We start from the raw sequence: 25,930 nt of genomic DNA on the forward strand, positions 1-25,930 counted from the left end.
ATTGAGCTCACACCACAGCAGTGACAACACCAGATCCTTAACTTGCTGAGCCACCAGAGAACTCTTCCCCTTTTTTCAGTCTACCAACATCTTGCTGAATGGGTGTTCTGAAGAACACAGCTAATCTTGGGTGGCCAGTTTAGGTTTGGACTTCATTTTGTGTTACTGCATAGAATGATTTTGCCTTGTGTCCAGCTCCAAGAAATGGACTTCAGTCTTAGTGATCTTCCTGCAGCTCTACTCTCTTGAAGCTGCAGACCAGCTTTGCCTTTTCAGGTCCCCTTCCCAAGGACATTATCCCACTTCTGATGATTGCTGTCCCTCCCATTTCATTTCCATCCTGCCTGCACCCTGTCCTTGAACTCCCACCAAGCCTGTTTGTTATGAGGCCCCAGTAATATCAAACCCCCTATGCAACTGCATGACTGAACTTGTCTTGTGAATGATCATAGTTTTCAGCTACCTTGTACTGATTACCAGGCCATCTGCACCACAGAGAGGCTGTATCCTCAGCATTCCCATCCCATCCCCCCCCCCAAAAAAAACTCATCTAATTCCAAGACTGCTTTTCCAGGGCCGCTGCTAACCCAATTGTGTTCCCTATTTTGGGAAAAAAAAAAAAGATCACTGAACAGGTGAAGTTAGGGGTGGGGGTATTGCAGACTCACAATCACCCTGCTGTGTACTATTGAAGTGTTTTATGTAGCTTACCCTATTTCCCATCATTGCCTGAGAAAACTGCAGTTAAGGTAAAAATGGTGTAGAAGGGCCCAAAGGCAGTAAGCCTTCTGAAAGGGGCGAGCCTTGCCCCCAAGCTTGTGTTCTTTCCACTCTCACATGCCGCCCCTACCACCTTCCACTTGGTGACAGTGTACCTAATTGCAGGAAATCTACTTGGGAGAGAAGGGAAATATGGTCTCTGGGTTCAGATTTGAAAATCTATAAATAAGAAATATGGTCAGCTGCTTTCCAGCTGTTAAAGTATAACAGAGAGCTGCAACTGAAACAAACTGGCTTAACAGGAGGATCCCCAATCATTCACGGTCCCCACACTCCCACCTCCACCCCCTCCACAAAACCCCCCAAAATTGCTGCTGCCACCACCAAGGAGGAAATCTATACTGTGGTGATATTTGAAAGCATCAGAAACATTCATGAATCTTGCAAACTAGGAGTGAACTTTCCCATTTCCACTGCTACTGCCTTATCTGTAACTTTTCCTACTGCCATTCTTTCCTTCCACAGTCTACACAGGAAGACGGGGAAGGGAGGAGCAGAAAAAAAGGGATGAACTTCTCGCTCTGCCAAAATCAGCTGTCTGGAATTTTCCAAGGGCTCTGAGTTGAGCAGTGGATATAGTTAGCTAGGGAGTTGATGAGCTATTGTTTTCTTTTAGGTCTCTTCTGGCTTGTCCTCTATCAGGCCTGGTATCAGCCTGAGTGGATGAAAATGGCATCAGTACAATAAATGCTATAGTTCCCTCAGTTTCCGGCCTGAACCACAACACTTTCATAGCTAAGGTTCAATCCTCCCTTCCTAGGGCTCTTGCATCCTGGTGACAGATTAATCCTTCTAAAGTCCTGATTTAACTCTATCACTCCCTGCTCAATGCCCATGCCTTTTCTGAGTTTCAACTGCCATTTTTATTATCATGTGTGTTCATATTAATTGCTATTTCATAGATTTTTTTTTTCCTTTTGGCCATGGTATGCAGCAGCTTTATATGGGATCTCAGTTCCTAGATCAGGGCAGCAGTAGTGAAAGTGCTGAGTCTTAACCACTAGACCACCAGGGAACTCTTTATATTAATTGGCACTTCAATTAAAATTACATGGATCGACCTACATAATATGGACTACACACGATATGATACTTATCACAAAAAAGTATTTTATAAGATTATAAGTAATATATTATCTCCTTTCTGTTCTTTAATATAGTTGCATTTGTATAGTAAAATACCTGAAAAAAATACATGTTTAAATGGAAACAGTATTTATTGTCTTTGAGAAATAGATTTTTAGTGGTTTCTATTTTTTTTCCTTCTCAAACACCTTTGCTTGATTATTTCAGATCTTCACAACCTGTCAGGTGACAGTCTTTGCTCCTGCCGCTCTCCAGAGCTTGCTCCCCTCCACTCCAATCCAGATAGACAACAGAATTTATTTTGCACTTCCCCTGTTTGTCTGGAACACCCTGCTTGTCAAACCCCTGTCCAGCTTTTCAGGTGCATGATCCCTCCCATCCCCCAACTCTCCATTCAAAAGCATACGTACAACTTTGCATGAGAGTTCTTTTCCTACATGCGTGTTCGTATTCAGAGTCATTCTACATACCATCCCTGAAGGGTGTCTATACCCCTGCAAGAGGGGAATGGAGAGCAGAAAGGCTAACTCAGTTGCCTTTTTGCTCAGATGGGAAGATGTTTAACGTAGTCAGAAGGAAGGACTGAGAGAATGACTAGGAGGGTGAACCCCTTCGGAGACTGCCCACTGTGAGGGCAGTGGGGGACCACCTTTCTGTGTACTAGGACTAGTGGTATGGAGTAATCAAAATATGTATGGAATGTACTTTTTTTTTTGGCCACATCCAAGGCATGTGGAAGTTCTCAGGCCAGAGATGTAACTCTTGCCGCAGCAGCAACCTGAGCCACAGCAGTGACAACACCGATCACTGGGAAACTCCTGGAATGCACTTTTTAAAAAATTCATTTGGAGTTCCTGTCATGGCGCAGTGGTTAACAAATCCAACTAAGAACCATGAGGTTGTGGGTTCGATTCCTGGCCTTGCTCAATGGGTTAAGGATGCAGCATTGCCATGAGCTGTGGTGTAGGTTGCAGATGTGGCTCGGATCCCATGTTGCTGTGGCTCTGGTATAGGCTTAGCAGCTACAACTCTGGTTAGACCCCTAGCCTGGGAACCTCCATATGCTGCAGGAGCAGCCCTAGAAAAGGCAAAAAGACCAAAAAAAAAAAAAAAAAACAAACAAACAAACAAAAAAAACTTGAACACTAAGAGGAAAAAAAAATTCAACTTTATTGACTGAAAAGTATTACTGAAGAAAACTGACCTGCATTTTCATCACTAACATGATATATATTTCAAAAGTCGCAGTCCTGAAGGCGAATTTCTGTTAATTTAATTTAATTTTTTTTCTTGCTTTTTGCTTTTTACGGCCGAATATAGAGGTTCCCAAGCTAGGGGCTGAATCAGAGCCATAGCTCCCAGCCTGCACCACAGCTCATGGCAATGCCAGATCCTTAACCCACTGAGCGAGGCCAGGGATCGAACCTGCATCCTCATGGATACTAGTCAGATTCGTTTTCTACTGAGCCAATGACAGGAACTCCCTGAAGGCAAATTTCTTTATTTTCACCTTAAGCTATGTTGGCCAGAGCCATTCATCACTGGTGTAAACCCCAGAACCCGAGTCTGGAGACAACCTGCCTTAGACTCTTGCCCTAAGAAGCTCTAGAAATGAGAATGTCAGGGTTCTCCTATGGCCTTCAGACAACCTAAGGGCTTGGTTTAGCTGCAATCCCTCTGTTTCTTAACAGCAGATTCCCTGAGTCCTAGGACTCCGTTATTTGTCTTACCTCATCACCCTGCCTTCCTTAAGGCTAAGATCTGTTCCTTACACTCTTTTCACCCTCTTCTGGTAAGGGCCTAGCAAATGTCTTTTGTGTAGTGGGTCATCAGGAAATTCCTGTTCATGATGATAGTGATGAAGAAGGAGCTTGAGAGGAAGTGACTTCACCAATGCGTTGAGTTTTTGTTTTCTTTAAAAGTGCACACCCACTTAGTGGAAGTCATACTCAGGGAATGTTCTATGTTGCACACTCCAAGAACCCAGGGCTCCTGCTCCTACTCACTCACCCTGCTGGCCTCTCCCAAAAGTCCCACCTGTTACCAGGCATGGCCCAAAACAGGGCATGTGCCTGCTTGTGCTTCGCACAATCTTTGAGGCCCTCAGAGGCAATGCTTATGCAAGACATAAAAACACTTCTCCCATCAACCTAAAGCTGTGCCTGAAATGTTCACCATTTAATTTTTTTGTTTTAAGGAGCTTTTTACAAGGGAGGATACATTATTATTATGACCTAATAATATTTTAGTTCTGATTAGTTTATATGCCAGGCCTCCCATTGGTCTGAGCTCCCATGGCCTCTAGGATATACATTTTTCTCATTTCATTCACTACAATGTATTGGAATGATCTCTTTCCCTGTTTGTCCAAGTCACTGTCAGCTCCGCCTGGTACAATGTCAGCCTGGCACATGGTGGGCCCTCAAAAATATGTTGAATCCAACTTAAATGACCTGCTCTTTAGGCAGCCCTGGGGAGTTCTGAAAGGTGTGCTTAGGGAAATGAGTCAAGGAATTAGAGTCTTGCAGTGAAAAACTGCCCCATTAAAGGCACTACTCCATTGTCTTCTCCAAGGGATGAGAGTCTCACCAAAGACAAATTTGTTCTTGACACAGTTTGGTTAACCTTGACCAGTAGCTTGCCTTTGAAGATGGATAAACTCTGTCTGCACTAAGATGAAGATAATTAAAAGCATATAAGGGACAGATCCAACCCTAATCTCACAGGCTAGTGTAGCTCATCCCAAAGTGACTGAGTCTGCTTCCTGGGGACAGGGTCTACCTCATACATATTTGTGTTCTTAAGAGTCCAGTACAGGAGTTCCCGTCGTGGCGCAGTGGTTAACGAATCCGACTAGGAATCATGAGGTGGCGGGTTCGGTCCCTGTCCTTGCTCAGTGGGTTAACGATCCGGCGTTGCCATGAGCTGTGGTGTAGGTTGCAGACGCGGCTCGGATCCCGCGTTGCTGTGGCTCTGGCGTACGCCGGTGGCTACAGCTCCGATTCGACCCCCTAGCCTGGGAACCTCCATGTGTCGCGGGAGCGGCCCAAGAAATAGCAACAACAACAAAAAGACAAAAGCCAAAAAAAAAAAAAAAAAAGAGTCCAGTACAGAGTCTGGCATATATTAGGAACTAAAAAAGTAATAGCTAAAAATATAGCTTACCATGTGCCAGACACATTCCTCTAAGAATTTCCTATGTATTAACTCATGTAATCCTATCATCTATGAAGCAAATACTGTTATCATCCCCATTTTAAGATGGGGAAACCAAAGCACACAAGAGTTTATATGACTTGCACAAGGTCACAAAGCTCTGGAGTCTGTTTTAAATACGTTCCTTAGTGCAATTGAACGGGAATGATGAATAAACCTCTCCCTTTTTTTTGTCTTTTTAGGGCCGCACCCACAGCATATGGAGGTTCCCAGGCTAGGGGTCCAATGGGAGCAGTAGCCGCCAGCTTATGCCACAGCCACAGCAACACCAGTTCGGAGCCGCGTCTGCGACCTACACTGCAGCTCACAGCAACGCAGGATCCTTAACTCGCTGAGCGAGGCCAAAGATCGACCGGCAACCTCACTTCCTAGTCGGATTCATTTCCACTGCGGCACCAGGGAAGCTCCATCCCTGAACCATATTTATTTTATTTTATTTTTTTGGTCTTTTTGCCTTTTCTTGGGCCGCTCCCGTGGCATATGGAGGTTCCCAGGCTAGGGGTCTAATCGAAGCTGTAACCGCCAGCCTACGCCAAAGCCACAGCAACACCAGATCCGAGCCGCGTCTGAGACCTACACCACAGCTCATGGCAACGCCGGATCGTTAACCCACTGAGCAAGGCCAGGGATGGAACCCGCAACCTCATGGTTCCTAGTCGAATTCGTTAACCACTGTGCCACGAAGGGAACTCCTGCACCATGTTTTTATAGCAGATTGTTTGCACTTAATGTACAACACTTAAAGCACAGTCTCTCCCGCCAGACTGGCACTAGCGCAAAGTTATTCTTTGACTCTGACCCACCCTCAGTCCCTAAAGCAGTACTTGCCGCAAGACTGCCGTGCGTACCCGTGGCCGCCAGGGGGCACTATGCCCCCGCGCCCTCTTTCCCCTCCCTCCAGTCCTACGCAACCTGAGAGCCCCGCTGGGAGGAGCCTCCGAGACGCCCTCGGGGGAGCTATCCCGGCGGGCCCCGCGCGCGGCCGCGTTTGAATGGCCCTGAGTGGGACTCGGCCGGGAGCCGAGAGATAGTCCGGGCGCAGTCGGCTGGCGCCGGGGCTGCGCGGAGGCGCCGCGGTACCATGAGGCGCCGGTAAGTGACAACCTGGCCTGCGCCAGCCCCGTGCCCGAAACTGCCCTGCCGAGGCCGGGCTTCTCCTCGGGCCTGACCGCGCCCTACCCCACCTGCAGGCCCCGCGGCGGCCTCCGCTTACCCCGGCCCGTGGCGGGGCCGCCCGGGTCGGGGGTCTGGGCGGCGAGGTCCGGGTGGAGCCCCTGTCTGGCCGCGGCGAGGACGGTCGCCGCAGCGAGCGCTGGAGGCCACCCGGGTGGGCGAGGGGTCCGCCGGGAGAGGCGTGGACGGAACCTGCTGTCACTTATCCTCGGGTGGAGCCGACTGGTGCACCCCGGGGAGGGGGAAGGACGCTGCGCGTCTGGGGCGCTCTGTTTGAGGACAGGTTTTCCCGAGAGCCGCCCAGGCCCGGCCTTGGTATTTCCTTATTTTCTGTCGGGTGCTTGCTTCCCTGACACATAAGCTTTTGTGTAGCAGGACAAAAACTTGACATAACTGCATAAGAATTGCTGATTGCAACCTTAAAAACCTCATTGTATTTTCTGAAAAGTTGATCTGTAACAGTACCTAGGCTTTTACCACGCTCTTAAATTGGCTTAAATGTGGAGATAACAAAGAGTTGATTTGTTTCTTCTGGCTTGTAAAATTCCTTGAAAACAGAGGTGTCTATGTCGGTTTCTCTGCAGATTAAAGAAAAAAAAAACTGTAACAGAAATTAGGTCTGTAATAATCACCAGCTTAGCATTGGCAAAAATTATGAAAAAAAAATAGTCCACCTAATAGCTTAAATTTGTGTAGTTTATCCTTCTTGTTTGTTTTTTAACCAGTTTCAGACTTGATTCAGGACTTAATACTTTTGCTTGGCTAATAACTAGCGCTGTAGTGATAAGAATGGCTGATATTTATTTCGTGCTTTGTATATGCTAAGCACTTTGAGAGCTTTGCTTTGGGACAGATGCTGTTATTATTCCCACTTTGACTAGGAGGAAACTGAGGCACAGAGAAGTTAAGTAACTTGTATAAGATGTAATTGGTACCAAAGCTGGGTTGGCTCCACCTTTTAACTATGTTTCTCTACTGCCTCCTTTATAGGTGGCTCTTTTTAGTTTACAGAGCACTTTCATTTCATTTACTTCTCTCAACTGGGGAGATAATATACATGCCTTGGTGTACACATGCATACGTTACCAAATCGAGTTCTCTGCTCTTGCTGACATAATTAAGTTTTGTGCATTGAGCAAAAAAAACCCATTTGATATTTTAAGATAGAGTTTGTAAAGTTCCTGTTTGTGTTGTAATTTATAGTTTTAATTCCTGTGTATCATATCCTAAAAGTGTACAGTTTGAAACTTTTGTATTTCTTAAAATATACCCTTATATATTGTTCCTTTCTGAAAACTTAAAAAACTTGTACTTGGAAAAGATTAATAACTCCATGACAAGAAATAAGGTTCAAAAGCAAAATCACTTCCTGAGAAATCAGCAGTTTATGCTTAATTTACAGCAGAGCATTTAAATTTCATTCATCAATGGAGTGCCTGTTGTGGCTCAGTGGAAATGCATCTGACTAGCATCCATGAAGATGCCGGTTCGATCCCTTGCCTCACTCAATGGGTTAAGGATCCGCTGCTCTTGCCTTGAGCTGTGGTGTACGTCACAGAGGTGGCTCGGATCTGGCGTGGCTGTGGCGTAGGCCCGTGGCTAGAGCTCTGATTCGACCCTTAGCCTGGGAACCTCCATATGCCTCAGGTGCAGCCCTAAAATGACCCAAATAAAAACTTAAAAAAAAAAATAAATAAATAAATTTCATTCATCCTTCATTAAGCAATATTCAGTCCGGTTGGCTATACAAAAGAAATGTGCCAGGGCAACAAACCTTAGGGAAGTTAGTCTACTTTGGGAAATAAGATTAACAACAACAACTAAAGTATGTGTGTATGTGTGTACATACATATGTACATATATATATGAGAGATTCTTCATTAGTGCAGTGGGTGTATGGTGAACTGAACTGAGCAGGTTAGTAATAATGCTTCTGCAAAGAACCTACAACAGAAGGATGGATGGTGGACATTGAATACAAGTATGAGTGGAGAATTTTAGTGAGGGAACAGTGTGTTCAAAGACTTCGAATTGGGAATGAAAATGATTTTTCTAGGAAAAAGTAAGTCTGATCTATTTGGAAAGTTTCTATTGAGAAAAATAAGATTATGGCAGAAGACTATGAGGAGTATTATTTAAAACACAAATATCGACACTACATTGTAAATCAGCTATAATAAAAAAAATTAAAACACATGTCAAAGGAGTTTAGGTTTGACATATATATAAGGAGAGATGATTTTGCAAGTTTAAAAACTTTTAAATGGGTGATTCTCAACTGTTGGGAATTTTGCCCCTCAGGGGACATGGTGTTTCTACTGGCGTCTAGTGTATAGAGGCCAGGAATGCTGCTAAACATACCAAAGTAGGACACCCCCTCTGTAAGTAATAGTTGCCCCAGATGTCAGTGGTGATGAGGTTGAGAAATGCTCTTTTAAGCTGATTGTTTATATGGCCAGCCTCTGCTTCTTTGTGCTGTAAATAAATGTGAATGATGAATAATAACAATAACAACGTTGGGGAGAAGCTGCCTCAGAGACCTCAAGAAGGTGACTATTGTTGGAATCCTGGGGGGAAGGAGAGGCTATAAGAATTTAGGATAGGAGTAGACAAGTAGTGGTAAAATGAGACAATTACTTAAATAGTGTTTTTTCTAAGTTTGAAAAGAATGCATGTTCGTTGTGGGAAATTTAGGGAATGTTGAGAAAGTGAAAAAACTAAAAGCCAAACTGTTAACGTTTTTCATGTGGTGGTTCCTTTCACATCTTTTTTTATGCTGATAGCTATTTTCCTTTTTATAAAACTAGAATTACACATTTTTCTCCTTGTGGGGTTGTTTTTTTTTTTTGTTTTTTTTTTTTGTTTTTTTTTTGACTCAGCATATCATGAGTATCTCCCATTCTTGGAAAAATACTCTTTTTAATGGTCATTCTTCTTTGTTTTTTGTGTGCTTTCGAAATTGGGAATTTTGCTTTGTATTCAAAAGAGATGTTTTGAAGGAAGAAATACTAGAACATGATGACTGATTAACTCCAGGAAACAATAGGGGTAAAAGTCTATGTTATCTCCAAGGTTTTAAATCTTGGAAGCTAAAATAATGGTGCCACTATGGTAATAAAATGGGATTCTCTGCAATACTTTTCACTTTAGGTATGTCAACTGCCATTTACATAAAAATATAATGAGATTTTTAAGGACCATCCTTGGGAGTTCCTGTTGGCATAGTGGAAATGAACCTATTATCCATGAGGGTGCAGGTTCGATCCCTGTCCTCGCTCAGTGGGTTAAAGGATCCGGTGTTGCCCTGAGCTGTGGTGTAGGTTGCAGACACAGCTCAGATCCCACATTGCTGTGGTGTAGGCCAGCAGCTGTAGCTCTGATTCAGCCACTAGCCTGGGAACTTGCATATGCCACAGGTACGGCCCTAAAAAGCAAAAAAAAAGAAGGACTATCCTTGATACCTGTCAGCATACATTTTTCCTAAAACTCCCATAATTAATAATCTTTTTCTTTTTTTTTAACTGCTTGTTTTTTGTACTAAGCTTATTTTTCAGCTCGCTCTTAGCAAATCTTCCTCTTCTTGGAATGAATTTTCTATTAAAATACTAAGTAAAATTCAGGTTTGTTGGTCATGAATTTTTACTTTGAAAGATTAAATGACTAGTTTAGGTTTTTTATTTTTTAATTTTTATTTTAGTATCATATATATATATATTTATTTTTTAAATTTTTTTAAGCTGGGGGTGGAACAAGGAACCACCCTCAAGGAACAGTTTGCATCCTCGCTCTAGGGCTACCCACCTGCCCCCCACGCACAGCTGTTCTCTCCCACAGACACAGCCCTGGACTACCAGGAGGATGGGGCAGGTGAGGATGAGGGAATAGTTTGGGTCTTTTAAATTTTTAGATTGCTAAAGTTTATAAGCAAGAGGTGAGTCTAATTCTTTTCCAGAGGAGGAATTATCTTCAAAAAATGCTTGCACACACCAATGGGACACCTCATAACATCACACCAGTCAATATTACATTGCTGTTTTGTAATTATACTTGTTGATCTGTATCAGTTAACTTGGTGTTTTGTGGAAAATGTATTTAGGAATGTAAATTTTTTAAAAATGGGTTTTCTTGCGGCACAGCAGGTTAGAGATCCAGCGTCATCACTACAGTTGCTTGGGTCTCTGCTGTGGTGCGGGTTCAATCCCTTGCACAAAACCTTAAACTTAATACATACAAATGGTACATTTACTGGGAAGATACACTTTTCAAATTATGGATAGGATATATAATTTGATTTTTTTGCCATTGACTATGTAGTACTTCATGCTTGCCCCCCAAGCCCCATCCCCACCCCTGGTATCCTCTAATAAATAGCTAATATCCATTAACCTTGAAGAGGTTCTATATTCTCTTTGTTCTTGGGACATGATGAGGGTAGAGAAGGGGGGAAAAGATCTTCTGAAAACTACCCCCAGTTTGCCTCCCCTATAATCACCTCTCTCTCCTTCAGTTTTACACACTGCCTAAAATTCTTTTTGCCTTGAAAGGGTCACTCAGGAACCTACCACCTATGTATGAATCATGAATGCCCATTCTAGCATCTCTTCTCACTAGTATAATCTTAGAACAAGCAGCTTGGTGTTATGTGGAAAAAGCTGTAACACTGGAAGTCACAGTTCTAAGCTGGCTCTCCTATTAGTGACTGAATGTTCTTGGGCAAATCCCTTAATCTTATCTGTAAATACAAATTATCTCCAAGGTCCTTTCCAACTCTGTGAATCTGTGAAGTATTTGCTTTTGTAATTACCATGGGGAAACTATTAGTCTTTCATATCTTAGCGTGAAGTAATAATAAATCATAGATGATTTCTTCCAAAGGCATTTGTAAAAGCTACTCCCATGTAATAAGATAGGGGGAGGAATCTTAGAATAGAACTTAAATGTCACTAGAATACAGGCTCTGGGAGGGCAGGGATTTTTGTTTTATTCACTTCTGCTTTCCTAATACCTAGAATGGTAACTAGCATATAGCATATATTGAGTATTTATTCAACGAGTGAAGGAATGGGTTGTTTTTGAGGAAAGAAAATTGTTGAACTGCTGTACAGATGCTCTGAGTACCTTGAAAGAACTCAGAGTACAAATCAACCTGATTACAACCCAGTCATTCCTATGATATAAGAAAATATCTCCTAGTTGTTGTAAAGCATCCATCTCTTGTTCCCTTGGCTGCCTCTCAGAACTATTAAGTAATCACTGCCCTGACTGCCCCTCATGCGCACAAAGTGCAGTTTTGTCCGTCACCAGGTCTTACTTGTGTGCCAACTTGACTTTTCAGTATGCCTTTTATTTGCAAGTATCTATGCTCTGCCTGTTCCCGGTACCACTTAATATCATCATTAGCAGTATATTTAGAGTTGTTGCAAAAGTAATCGTATATATTAAAATTTGGCCTTTCATCTGTGGAGGATTCATGATGCAGCTGTTAGAAACTAGTACTCTTGGTCTTCCTATTCCAATCATCCTAGTTCTGCAACTGCCATATAAAATAATCTTCAGGAATATTTTAAATCATATGATTCATAGGCAAAGCTTCTCAGTAAGCCTATTTTGTCTAAAACTTAAAGTCCAGGATTCCTGATTCCAGGTTCCCAGATTCAGGGATTCTGCATTTTAGCCAGTCTACCTTTCTAGTCTGTCTTAGTCATTTCCCTAACTGTGACCTGAATTGTAACTGTTTAATAATCAAATAATTGGTGTATATAATAATAAAACAAAAAGCACAGTTATTCTTACCTAGAAAATATATTTTCAGATAAGGAGAGGCTGGCAGACTATTTCTGAAGAAGCCTGCATTGGATGGCATTCATTATTTGGCTGAATTTACTGAAAAGTAGTATCAGGAACAAGAATCCTTAAAACTCCACATAAATAGTTTTTTTCTTTCCTTGTTGGCAGACATATTTGGAAACTAAGTAATAAGCAGAAGGAAATTAAGTATATGTATAGTATATATATATATTAAGTAATATTGGTGGACTGTTTAGTGAGATTGACTGTATCCTTCCATGCCCACATTACTTAGTTTATTAGTTTGGATGGGCTCGGTTATTTTGCAGTAACAAATAACCACCAAATCTCATTGGTTTAGAACAACAAAGGATAATTTCTCCTCAATTCATGTTACATGTGAGTTGTCTGGGGACTCTACTCTATGTTGTCCTTGCTCAGGAATACAGGCAGATGGAACCTTAACCTCTGGCCTGTTGGTGGTTACCATGACAGAAGGAAGGTGGTAGGAGTGAGTCTCACACAGTGGCTCTTTAAGATTTGTTTATGTTTCATTGGCCAGAGCAGATCACATGACCTTGCCTAACTTGATGATGGGCAAGTATAAACCTATCATGTATCTGAAAGGAGGACTGGAATATCATGGCAGTTTTTTTTTGTTTTTTGTTTTGGCCACACCCATGGTATCTTGAAGTTCCTGGGCCAGGGATCAAACCCACACCACAGCAGCTACCCAAGCCACTTCAGTGGCAGTGTCTTAACATAGTTTTAGGTTTAGCACAGTTGGGCACTCTCTCCTTTTTTTTTTTTTTTTTTTTTTGGTTGGAAAGGAAAGGTTGCTTTATTCAGAAGGTTGTGGACTTTATTTAGGTGGGCTTGTATCCAAAAACCAACTCCCCAGTTGACATTTTAAAATATTTTGTTACTCTTCTCTCTCAACCATTATTTTTCATGGTTGACATAGTCTTTCTTTAGATATGTTCCTTCATTTATCGACTATTTATTAAGCACCCTCTATACATCAGGCACTATTCTAGATACAATGAATGTGGTTCCTGCTCTAATGGAGCTCACAGTCTAGTGGGAGGACATTGACAACAAGCAAATAAACAAATTAATTTTAGATTGTGATAAGTGCTAAGGAGGGGGAAAATAAGTTACTGCTATAGAGAATGATTGAGATGAGGGTGGTGTTATCCTTGATTGGGTGGTCAGGGAAATCTGCTGGGGTGGGTGACATTTGAGCTGAGAAGCAGCAACCCTGAGAGTATGTGGGAGGAATATTCTAAGCAGAAGGAATGTCTTGGACACAAAATGGAAATGAGCTTGGCATGTTTAAGACATTGTGGATGGAGCTTTTAGGAGGTAAATGATACTATAGTCTAAGGAAGAGATGATAGAAGTTTGTTCTCAGATGGTAGTAATGGAAATGGAGAGAAGTGGGCATTTGGGGAATGTATTATAAAGGCAGAGGCAATGGATTGGATGTAGGGAATTTAGGAATAGAGAAATCAAGGATGAATCCTTTGAGATTGAGCAACTGGGAGAATGATGATTCCATTTACTGAGTTAGGAGCAGTTAGGAGGAGCAGATTTGAGAGAGTGAGTATTAAGGTTTCTATTTTCAATATCTTAAGTTCAAGAGACGTCCCATGAGGAGCTGACTTGTAGGAAGTTGGAGATGTGAGTTCAGAGTTTAGGGGAAACATTGAGACAGTTTTTTTTTTTTTTTTTTATGAAGACAATATGTTAAATTTGGTTACAGTTAAGTCTTGGACCTAGGAGTGATTAGAGCTCCGTAAAGCAGTGTAATTCCTCTGCTGGAGAGGGAGTGTTCCCCAAGAGAAGGGGGCATTTTCAAACTTCAATATATGTTCTGATTTCAGCTTAGGAGATACGGTGTTAACAAACCTTCGTAGGTGATAGGATATAAGGTAATCCTCACAAGCATTTAAATGTAAGACGCCTTCAGAACTATTGTTATAAAAGAACACTAGCATAATCTTTTGTTAATTTCTTCGTTTAATTCTCAAAGGACAATCTACTCTAATATTCAGGGTCTTAGGGTATAATTGCTGTATTGATTCAAAATTAGAAATATGTGTTATAGACTGGTAATGGCAGTCCAAATCGTGAAGATATAGAATGTTAAAAGTAGTTTATATTAGCTTGTCTTTTTGAGTTGTGCACTTTATTGGTGTATTCTTTCACATATATAGAGTCTATCTTGAAAGCATCAGAAATACTTTTAGTAGCTAATTAAGGGGTCAAAAAGGATCCTTAAGATGATATTGTTTTATATGTGCATATATATTTTCCATTTCTGAGTTTAAGAAGACAATTGGAAAGAATTAGTGTTTCTTCTCCCCGTGAATATTTCCAGAAAAATACTAGACTGTTCTAACAGGAGATAGTCATCTATATGGCTTAAAAAAACCCTAGACCTTGAGTCGTCTTCCCAAAGACTCACATGTTTATGTAGCCATAGGAAGAGAAATATATAATACATTTTAATTTAATTAAAACATAGTTAAGAATTTGGGATTAAAAATATACACACTACTATATATAAAACAGGTAAACAAGAAGGACCTACTGTGTACACAGGAAACTATATTCAATATTTTGTAATAACCTATAATGGAAAAGAATCTGTAAAAGATTCATATGTATATCTGAATCACTTTGCTATACACCCGAAACTAATATAACACTGTAAATTAACTATACTTCAATTTTTTAAAAAGTGGTTTGAAAAAGCATAATACTTGAATTTGATGGAAAATTCAAAAAGTCCAGGGAGTTTCCTGGTTGGCCTAGTGGTTAAGTATTTGGTGTTGTCATTGCTATGGCTTGGGTTCAGTCTCTGGCCCAGGAACCTCTGCATGCTGTGAGTGGGGCCAGAAAAAAAAAAAAAAAAGAAGAAGAAAAAAAGTCCAAAAGGGACTCCATATTTGTTCACCTTCTCTCCCCCTGTCCCAATCCATGCCCCATCCAATTGACACTATTTCAAAATGTTCACCTTCAGTCAAATTAGAATCTAAGAGGGATTGGAGTTCCTGTCGTAGTGCAGTGGAAAGGAATCTGACTAGGAACCACGAGGTTGCGGGTTCAATCCCTGACCTCGCTCAGTGGATTAAGGATCTGGTGTTGCCGTGAGCTGTGGTGTATATCACAGATGCAGCTCGGATCTGGTATTGCTGTCACTCTGGCGTAGGCTGGCAGCTGTAGCTCCATTTAGACCCCTAGCCTGGGAACCTCCATGTGCGTGAGTGTGGCCCTAAAAAACAAAAAAACAAACAAAAAAAAAGAATCTAAGAGGGATTAAAGGCTCCAAACGAAATTAAACAGGTCAACAGAATGTATCATTACTCTACCAGTGTAGTAGTGTCTCATGTACTTTATAAAAAGCACAGTTAACTTACCATTCAGTTCATCACTTTGAGTAATACAAGTGTTTGCTGCCTTTGTAAACCAACACCACTATTGCCTCTGCCCAGATATACCTAAGAAATGAATGTAATCATTTAATCTTAAAATCATGAATCACGTAATCTTTTTTTGACTCTAGCTTGACATTAAAGTGTGTTTTCTTAGTTCTAATGATAAATTGTATCTGCTCTACACTGGGTCGCACGGTCTGTTCAATGTACTATTTGTATTGAATACCCTTGCTCTACTAGTTATGAGGATAAATTTTACATGTTGATTAAAATTTAGTGAAATACTCATTGAGAATTACTGGGTGAGTCCTACTGGCCTAGAAGAAGCAGTTATTACTCTGTGAAATGACTCTCTAAATACTTTGCTTTAAACTATTCTCTTCTATTTCATAGTTTAATTTAAAGAGCAATTCCCCCCCCAAGCTCTTAGATAAATCATATCACTATGCTTAACATAATGTATTGTAATTGCTTGTTTGTGTTTCTCTCACTGTAAACCTTGTGGTGATGGTGAAAATTTCACAGTAGGAAAGTTTGGGAAGTTTAAGGTTATAAGTAGGAATGAAGCAGAAAACTGCTGGTTGCTATGATGTAGCTATTTGTAATACCAAGAATTCTATGTAAAGTGATTCAAGTCATGAATTTTATAATTTTACAATTATTTTGTGTTGCTTTACGTAACTTATAGAATTTGTATACTTCAAGACTTAAGAAACTTTAATTTCTATTATTAATATATTGTTCTCTTATGTTAAAAAAGAAATTAAATTGTTTTATTTAAAATGTCAAATTTTTTTTACTATAGAAAATTGATGCAGAAAAAACAAGCTGAAGAAAATGATTCAATCTTAATACTATAGAGAGATAAAGGAAAAAAAGGATTCAGCAATAATACTACCCTTTAAAAAAGAACTTTTATCCTTTTTGTTTTGTTTCCTGTGCTACATTTGCATGTATACAGAAAAGCATATTGTAGGAACTATATTAACATTTGCTGATACCATAAATCATGTTTCTCATACCAAAGACAACTTTCTTCATTAGTGATGTTTATGTATAACTTAATAAGCACTAACATTTATAGAGTGATTAACCAAATGCTAGACAATGTGGTAAGTGGATTATTTTATTTAATCCTCACAGCACCACTCTGAAAATAGGAAGTTAAATAACTTGTCTAATAAGATCACATAACAAGTAAATCTAAAAGCAGGACTCAAACCCAGGAAGTCTGATTCCAAGACTTGTTTTCCCCTTCTGTACCATACCACTGAGTCCTTACAGTTTAATCACATTAGAAAGATACAACTTACAGTGACTCAAAAGCAGACTAGTGGCAGGACCCGATCCAAGCCCTGACCCTATGTCCCCCTCTATGCCCACCCCATCTCACTGTGCAGTTGCAGTCCAAGGTCCGTTCCCTCCTTACCTCAGAACCCCCTCCTACCCAGGGGGCAGCCCCAATTGCTCTGGCAGACAGGGATCAGGGCCTCTTGTGTGGGATTTGTTTTGCTCAACCATAATGGTTGTATGCCACACCACTTTATGTTTGTTATATATATCTCTCAAAGTAATTTTATAAGACTACCCCTCCTGGCTTTCTTTCCTGGCCCTTGCACCCTCCTCCCCTCCAATGTGATTTAGTATCTATAGCAGGGAACTAAGGCCTGAACCACTTGGCATTCTCTACCCTCCATGGGGCCATGGCTGTATGTGCTGTCACTGTGTTTTGTTTTGTTTTGTTTCTTTTTAAACTGGGTTTGGGGGTGGATTTTTATTTCTCTGGGGGCTTTATTTTTCTTGGCAGATACTAAAAACCAGTTAAATATAATTTTGTGGTTTCTGTTCTACTTAGGTTTCATCTTTTAAAATAAATTTTTAGGAGTTCCCGTCGTGGTGCAGTGGTTAACGAATCCGACTAGGAACCATGAGGTTGCGGGTTTGATCCCTGCCCTTGCTCAGTGGGTTAACGATCCGGCGTTGCCATGAGCTGTGGTGTGGATCGCAGATGCGGCTCAGATCCCACGTTGCTGTGGCTCTGGCGTAGGCTGGCAGCTCAGCTCCAATTAGACCCCTAGCCTGGGAACCTCCATATGCCACAGGAGTGGCCCAAGAAATGGCAAAAAGACCAAAAAATAAAATAAAATAAATAAAATAAACAAATTTTTAAGGAAAAAAGCAAACTAAAACATGACATTCTGTCAGATTTTCAAAGGGAAATTGATAATACAGAAATCTTCTGTTGTTAAAAGTGCTAATAGTGGTTATTCTTTACCTTTATAGGCACAAGTTTGGATCAGAGGGCAGCTATCCATCTCTGCCACTTTGTCACGTTTATGTGGTTCCCCAATTTAGAAAATATAAACATTTAAAATAGGAGTTCAAAAATACTGTTTTTACAAAAACTAATTAGAATGCTTTGGATAGGCTAGAAAAAGACATGACTAAAGAATTTCCTACCAAATTCAGTATATGTTAGAAATTTAAAGATAAATGAAGTAAAACTCAAACAGTTTAGGATTTTGCACTGATAATGCTTTGTTGAATATCATTAAGTTCTTCAGCCACTTTAAAAAAACCTAGAGTAGAAATCATAGATGATGCTTATGCATTATTTTTAGGTTTTAAATTAAAACGTTTAAGGTGTATGTGTGTATCTTTCTCTTTTTTAAATGAATCCTCATTTTAAATGATTTTTTAAAAAACGTTTTGGGAGTTCCCGTCATGGCGCAGTGGTTAACGAATCCGACTAGGAACCATGAGGTTGCGGGTTCAATCCCTGCCCTTGCTCAGTGGGTTAAAGGATCCGGCATTGCCGTGAGCTGTGGTATAGGTTGCAGATGCGGCTCGAATCTCTCGTTGCTGTTGCTCTGGTGTGTAGGCCGGTGGCTACAGCTCGGATTTGACCCCTAGCCTGGGAACCTCCATATGCCGAGGGAGCGGCTCAAGAAAAAAAAAAAAAAATCATTTTGAATGACCAACCACCACTTCCAGTCACATTATGTGGAAGAGCTCTTACCATATATTCAAGAGCTCTAAAATCATATTTTTTGGAGTTCCTGCTGTTGTGCAACAGCACCAGTTTAATCACATAAGAAAGATACAGCTTACAGTAAAGTATCTTTCCTCCAGTGTACCTGGAGCACTGGAATGAAGATTTGATCCCTGGCCCAGCACAATGAGTTAAGAATCCTGCCTTGCCACAGCTATGGCATAGGTTGCCACTGTGGCTCAGACCTGACCCCTGGGCAGGAAACTCCATATGCAAAGGGGCAGCCAAAAAGGAAAAAAAAAAAAAATCATATTTTTTTGACCTAGTAATATGCTTATCCAAAGGAAATAATCAGGTATGTACAAATATTTGTATGTAATGGATATTCATCAAAGTATTTTCTGTAATAGCAAAAATAAAAACAAACAGCATCCATGCGATCAAATACTATATATTAATTTAAATCATTTTCAAAAAGATTTTTTAGGTTGCAGGAAAATACACTGTTAATGGCAGAATGCAGCATATAAAATTAAATTGCTGAGAGGAGAAGCACCAGAATATATTTGGTAATTGAAGTACTGGTGATTTTTTATTTTAATTTATTTTAAACTAAATAACATTTGTGTGAAATGCAAAATTTGGCATAGGGAGCGTATAAAGAAAAAGTTTATCTGCCTGTCCCCAGCTTTGCAGTTCACCTCTGTGGACACATTCAGTGTTTATTGGAATATTCTAAAGTGAGAGAGAGAATTTTTATTATCATTTCTGATTTATTTTCTTTTATGCAGCACTTTTTCTCCTGCTCCCAAATCTAGGGATGTGGACTGAGAGAGAGAGGCCATAGTCTTCCTGTACATAGCTGTTTTTTTTTCTCTTTTCCCCTTCCCTGACTTTTACATTAATGTGTGTCTCTCTGAAAGACTCTCTTTAAAAAAAGAGAGAGACATAATCAAAATACCATTCAACTAGAAATAATTAACAATGATTAATAATAATTTCTTATTCTCATACATTGCAAATGGGGATGTAAAACAGTACAACTTTTAAAAGATAATAGTTTTCTTAAAAAGTTAAATATAACACCTTCCATATGATGCAGACATTCCATTCCTAGATATTTACCCAAGAGAAATGAAAATATCTGTCATACCAAGACTTGTACCTGACTGTTCATAGCAGTTTTATTAGTAATAGCCAAAACTGGAAACAACGTAGATGTCCATCAGCAGGTGAATGAAAAACTTGTGGTACATTCATACAGTAGAATACTGCTCTGCAGTAAAAAGTAATGGACTATTGATACATGTAACAGCGTGGATGATTCTCAGAATAATTATATTGAGTGAAAGAAACCACACCCTTCTGCAAAATAAGAGTGTGTATTACATGATTCCGTTTATATAAATTCTAGAAAATGCAAACTAATCTATAGTGACAGAAGGCAGATCAAGTGGTTGAGGAGGGACTGAGAAGGGGCACAGGAAATTTTCAGAGATGATGGGTAGGGTTACTATTGATGGGTTAATGGTTTAGTGGATGTATATGTATTCATAATACTTTAAATATGTACAGTTTATTATATGTTGTACTTTTAGAGTTGTAAACAAATAATTATCTTTAATATAGTGTATCATTGATATTCAAATTTTCCTGATTCTTTCACATCTTAACAGTTTTGTATTTTGTTTTTTTTAACTAGGATCTAAGCAATGTCCACGTGTTATATTCAGTTGATGTGGTCTCTTTTAATATGTAGGTTTCTCCTTTTTTATTTTTTTCCTTGCAGAGTATTTGTTGAGGAAACTGTTTTGTGTCCCAAAGAATGATTATATCCTCATGTCAGTGTTAGCAAGTTCCTCTCTGTCGAATGTATTTCCCTTTAAACTGGTAGTTGGTAACAGGTAGTTGAGGCTTCATTATATTTAGGTTAGATTTTTTTTTTTTGGCAAAAATATTTAATTGTAGCGTAGTATTGCCTGTTATATCACATCATCAGGAGGCATAAAATGTTTGGTTGTCTCTTTTTTGTGATGCTAAAGTTGGTTAATGATTTAGATATTGTCAACCTGATGTATCCATTATAAAGTTCCCCATCATCTTTTGTATCTGTTTTTGCTTTCTATTCATACTCATTTCTGGAGAGGAATTGAAAACATGAAAATAAGTAAAACTCTAGATTCTGATTTTTGAGTACATAAGAGTTTTTATTTTTTACTATGATTGCTTAAATAGAGAGCTTTCCTTTGTTTTATTTTCACAATTTCTTGTTTCTCTTCAGGGCTCAGATCTAATATGACCTAAGATATATTTCTGGATACTTAACTACTCCTCAAATTAGATATACTGCTATTGCTTTTTTAGTAACCTGTGCTGCTTACTTCTCTTTCATAGCACTTATTGTCTTTTTTTTTTTTTCTTTTTAGAGCCACACCTGTGGCATATGGAAGTTCCCAGGCTAGGGGTTCAATCAGCTGCTGACTTTTCCCATAGCCACAGCAATGCTGTCGGATCCGAGCCATGTCTGTGACCTACACCACAGCTCATGGCAACACTGGATCCTTAACTCACTGAGCAAGGCCGGGGATCGGACCTGCATCCTCATGGATACTAGTTGGGTTCTTTACTGCTGGGCCACGATAGGAACTCCTTCATAGCATTTATTGTTTTATATTTATTGGCTTTCCTTCCCATGAGTTTCTTGAGAAATAAGACATGCATTTTTTATCTCAACACATAGTAAGTGCTCAGCAAATGCCTGCTAAGTTGAATACATATGCTTTCTTTCCTTTAATCATTTAAAAAATGAACCTTAAGGAGTTCCCATTGTGGCTCAGTGGTTAATGAATCCGACTAGGAACCATGAGGTTGCGGGTTCGATCCCTGGCCTTGCCCAGTGGGTTAAGGATCTGGCGTTGCTGTGAGTTGTGGTGTAGGTCGCAGATGCGGCTCAGATCTGGCGTTGCTGTTGCTCTGGTGTAGGCCGGTGGCTATAGCTCCGATTTGATCCCTAGCCTGGGAACCTCCATATGCCGCGGGAGCGGCTCAAGAAAAGGCAAAAAGACAAAAAAAAAAAATGAACCTTAAAGTAGTAGGATACTTTGTGATAATACTCATATGCTCACTGGAGGGTATACATATATATGCACATATATGTCTATGTCTTTGTATATTTTTTAAAATTTATTTGTTGAAGTATAGTTGATTTACAATGTTGTGTTAACTTATTCTGTAGAGCAGAGATTCAGTTATACATATATTCTTTTTCATATACTTTTCCATATGGTTTATTCAGATATTAAATATAGTTTCCTGTGTTGTGTACAGTAGGACTTTGTTGTTTATCTCTTCTATATATAATAATATGCATCTGCTAATCCCAGACTCCCAATCCATTCCTCCCTTCCCCTCCTTCCCCCTTGGCAACCTGTATATATTTAAATTAAGAGTTAACTGAATTGCCTTTAAGTTGTATATTTAAAGATGTGAAATACAGTCCCTCCTGATAAGAAGTTTTGCAGTCTAGTTGGCAAGAGGAGACACATTTGGATCAGTTAGTGCTCAGTCATGTTTTTTTTTTTTTTTTTTTTTTTTTTTGTCTTTTTGTCTGTTGTGTTGTTGCTGTTTGCTATTCTTGGCCCTCCCGCATATGGAGTTCCAGGCTAAGGTTGAATCGGAGCTGTAGCCACCGCCTACGCCAGAGCCACAGCAACGCAGGATCCGAGCCACGTCTGCGACCTACACCACAGCTCCGCAACGCCGATCGTAACCCACTGAGCAGGCAGGACCGAACCTGCACCTCATGTCCTAGTCGATTCGTTAACCACTGCGCCACGACGAACCCCTCAGTCATGTTTTAAATTTAGGCCTCAATTATTAGTTGATTGTTAAAGTCCTAAAGTATGTGGTATTAACTAAATGCCATAAAAAGGTGAAGAAAGAGATCACTGAAGATTGGAATCAAGATATGCTTTAGAGAAGAAATTTAATTTCAATCATTATGGTCAAAGAGGGTGTGATGAACGGAAAAGGAGAAAAAGGGACATTTCAGGTAGAAGAAACATTTTGTTTCCATAAAAATGAAACATCAAGAGAGGCAGGAAGTATAATAGCAAAAGCTTAGAAAATGAGACCTAATGTCATGGAGTATGCTTGTTGTGTTTAGGGATGCTTACAATGAGTTTAGTAGTCCCTGCCCTTTGCCCTGTTTCCTTTTATGAAAGCTTTAATGCGGTTAGCTTCTTAAGTTTTTGCCATCTTTTCATAAATGACTCCCTTGATCTCTCTGTGAAATTCCAATGTTAGTGCTCTGCTCTCCCCAAAGTTTGCCTGACTACTTTGAAATCATTTTAATGACTCAGAATATTCTCACCTTAAGTTCTAAATTTATCTTCATTCTTTTTATCCTGGTTTCCTCATGGGTCAAAAGAACCTTATTTTATTATCTGCTGGTTTTCTTTTTTTTTTTTTTTAATTAAAGTATAGTTGATTTACAGCATATCTTAGTTTTGATGTATAACATTAGTGATTCAGTATTTTTATAGGTTTTTTTACCCCATTTAAAATTATAAAATAATGGCCATATTTCCCTATGCTGTACAATATATCCTTGTTGCTTATCTATCTTGTACATAGTAGTTTTCATCTCTTAATCTCCTATCCCCTCTATCTTGCCCCTCCTCCTTTCCCTCTCCCCACTGGTAACCATTAGTTTGTTCTTTATATCTCTGTTTCTGTTTTGCTATATTCATTTGTTTTATTTTTTACATTTCATGTATACATGGTAGCAGAGTATTTGTCTTTCTCTGTCTGACTTAATTCCTTAGCATAATACCCTCTAGGTCCATCCACATTGTTGCAAATGGCAGAATTTCATTTTTAATGGGGCTCAGTAATATTCCTGTTGTATGAGTTGTGTGTGTGTGTCTCCATTCATCTGTTGATGAACACTTAGATTACTTCCGTATCTTGGCTATTGGGATGTATGTAGCTTTTCAAACTAGTGTTTTCATTTCCTTGAATATATACCTAGGAGTAGAATTGCAGGATAATATAGTAGTTCTATTCTTAGGTTTTTGGGCCATCTTCATGCTGTTTTCCATAGTGGCTGCACCAGTTTACATTCTCACCAGCAATGTATGAGGGCATCCACATCCTTGCCAAATTTGTTATTTCTAGACTTTTTGATGATAGTTGTTATGACAAGTATAAGGTGATATCTCATTGTGGGTTTTGATTTGCATTTCTCTAAGTGATTAGAAATGTTGAGCATCTTTTTATGTGCCTTATGGGCATCTGTATATCTTCTTTGGAAAAAATATCTGGGTGTTCCTGCTGTGGTGCAACGAATTGGCAGCATCTCTGCAGCACTAGGATGCAGGTTCAACCCTAGCCCAGTTACAGTGGGTTAAGGATCCGGTATTGCCACAGCTGTGGTGTAGGTTGCAACTGTGGCTCAGATCTGATCCCTGGCCCAGGAACTCCATATGAAGCAGGGCAGCCGAAAAGAGAAAAAGAAAAAGAAAAAAAAAATCTGTTCAGGTCTGCCTCTTCTTTTTTTTGTCTTTTTTTTAGGGCGGCACCCACAACATATGGAGGTTCCCAGGCTAGGAGTCGAATCCCAGCTATAGCCACTGGCTTACACCACAGCCACAGCAACACAGGATCTGAGCCACATCTGCAACCTACAGCACAGCTCATGGCAACACTGGATCCTTAACCCACTGAGCAAGGCCTGGGATTGAACCTGTGTTCTTATGGATGCTAGTCATATTCCTTTCCATTGAGCCACACTGGGAACTCCTGCCCATTTTTAAATTGGGCTTTTAAAAAAAAAAATTTAGCTGTATGAGCTCTTTAGGTAATTTGTATATTAACCCCTCATTGGTCATATCATTTGCAAATATTTTCTCCCATTCAGTAGGCTGTCTTTTTATTTTGGTGATGATTTCCTTTGCTGAATGAAATCTTTTAATTTTAATCAGATCCCATTAGATTATTTGTGCTTTTGTTTCTTTTGTTTTAGGAGACATACAAAAAAAAAATGTTGTTTGTATTAAAGAGTGGTCTGCCTATGTTCTGTTCTAGGAGGTTTATGGTTTCAGGCTCTTACATTTAGGTCTTTAATGCCTTTTGAGTTTATTTTTGTATATGGTGTGAGAAAATGTTCTACTTTCATCCTTTTACATGTAGCTGTCTAGTTTTCCCAACACCACTTTTTGAAGAGACTACCTTTTCTCCATTGTTTATTCTAACCTTCTTTGTTGCAGATTAATTTACCATAAATATGTGGATTTACTTCTGGGTTCTCTGTTCCATTGAGCTGTGTGTCTCTTCTTGTACCAGTACCATTGTTATTTTGATTACTGTAGCTTTGTACTATAGGCTAAAGTCAAGGAGTGTAATACTTCAGGCTTTGTTCTTTTTTCTCAAGATTACTTTGGCAATTTGGGCTCTTTTATGGTTCCATATAAAAATCTATATATTGCTTTGGGTAGTATGGCCATTTTAACAATATTAATCTTCAAATCTATGAACATAGAATATCTTTCCATTTTTTTTGTATCTTCCTTCGTTTCCTTAATCAGTGTTTTATAGTTTCCACAGTATAGGTCTTTCACTTTCTTATTTAAGTTTATTCCTAAGTATTTTATTCTTTCTGATGTGATTTTTTTTTTTTTTTCTGTCTTTTTAGGGCTGCACCCATGGCATATGGAGGTTCCCAGGCTAGGAATCCAGTCAGAGCTGCAGCTGCTGGCCCACACCACAGCCACAGCAATATCAAATTTGAGCTGTGTCTGCAACCTACACCACAAATCACAGCAGTGCCAGATCCTTAACCCACTGAGCGAGGCCAGGGATTGAACCTGCATCCTCATGGATGCTAGTCAGATTTGTTTCCACTGAACCACTGAAGGGAACTCCTTGATAGGATTTTAAGCATGATCATTTTCTTGCTTTCTCTTTCTGATAATTTATTAATAGCATATAGAATTGCAACAAATTTCTGTATGTTAATCATGTATCTTGCAACTTTACTGAATATTTTATTTTATTATTTTCTTTATTTTATTTTAATTTAATTTTATTTTATTTTATTTTGCTGTGCCCTCGGCATATGGAAGTTCCCTGACCCAAGTCACTGCAGTGACAGCAGCAGATCCTTAACCAGCTGCTCCATAAGCGAGAACTCCTGAATTCACCTATTAGTTCTAATAGTTTTTGGTGTAGACTTGGAGTTTTCTATGTATAGTACCATACTATGTTGAATAAACATGGTGCGAGTGAACATCCCTGTCTTATTCTAAGCTTAGAGGAAATGCTTTCAGCTTTTCACTACTGAATACAATGTTAGCTGTGGTCTTACCATATACAGCCTTTAATTATGTTGTGGAATGTTCCCTTTGTTTCCACTTACTAGGCAGTTTTTATCATAAATGGATGTAGAATTTTG

General features: G+C 39.6%; 1 protein-coding gene across 2 annotated transcripts in view; it reads left to right on the plus strand.

Moving 5' to 3' along the window:
* KATNBL1 (chromosome 15 open reading frame 29) overlaps positions 5,957-25,930 on the plus strand; it is a 95,048-nt gene continuing 75,074 nt past the window's right edge. The window contains 1 exon segment of one of the 2 annotated variants that reach the window (NM_001190181.1): positions 5,957-6,174. The gene's annotated coding sequence lies outside the window, so the exon portion shown is untranslated. 2 annotated transcript variants of the gene reach the window in all.

This window comes from Sus scrofa, chromosome 7 (assembly GCF_000003025.6).
Source record: "Sus scrofa isolate TJ Tabasco breed Duroc chromosome 7, Sscrofa11.1, whole genome shotgun sequence".
Classification (NCBI taxonomy): Eukaryota; Metazoa; Chordata; class Mammalia; order Artiodactyla; family Suidae; genus Sus; species Sus scrofa.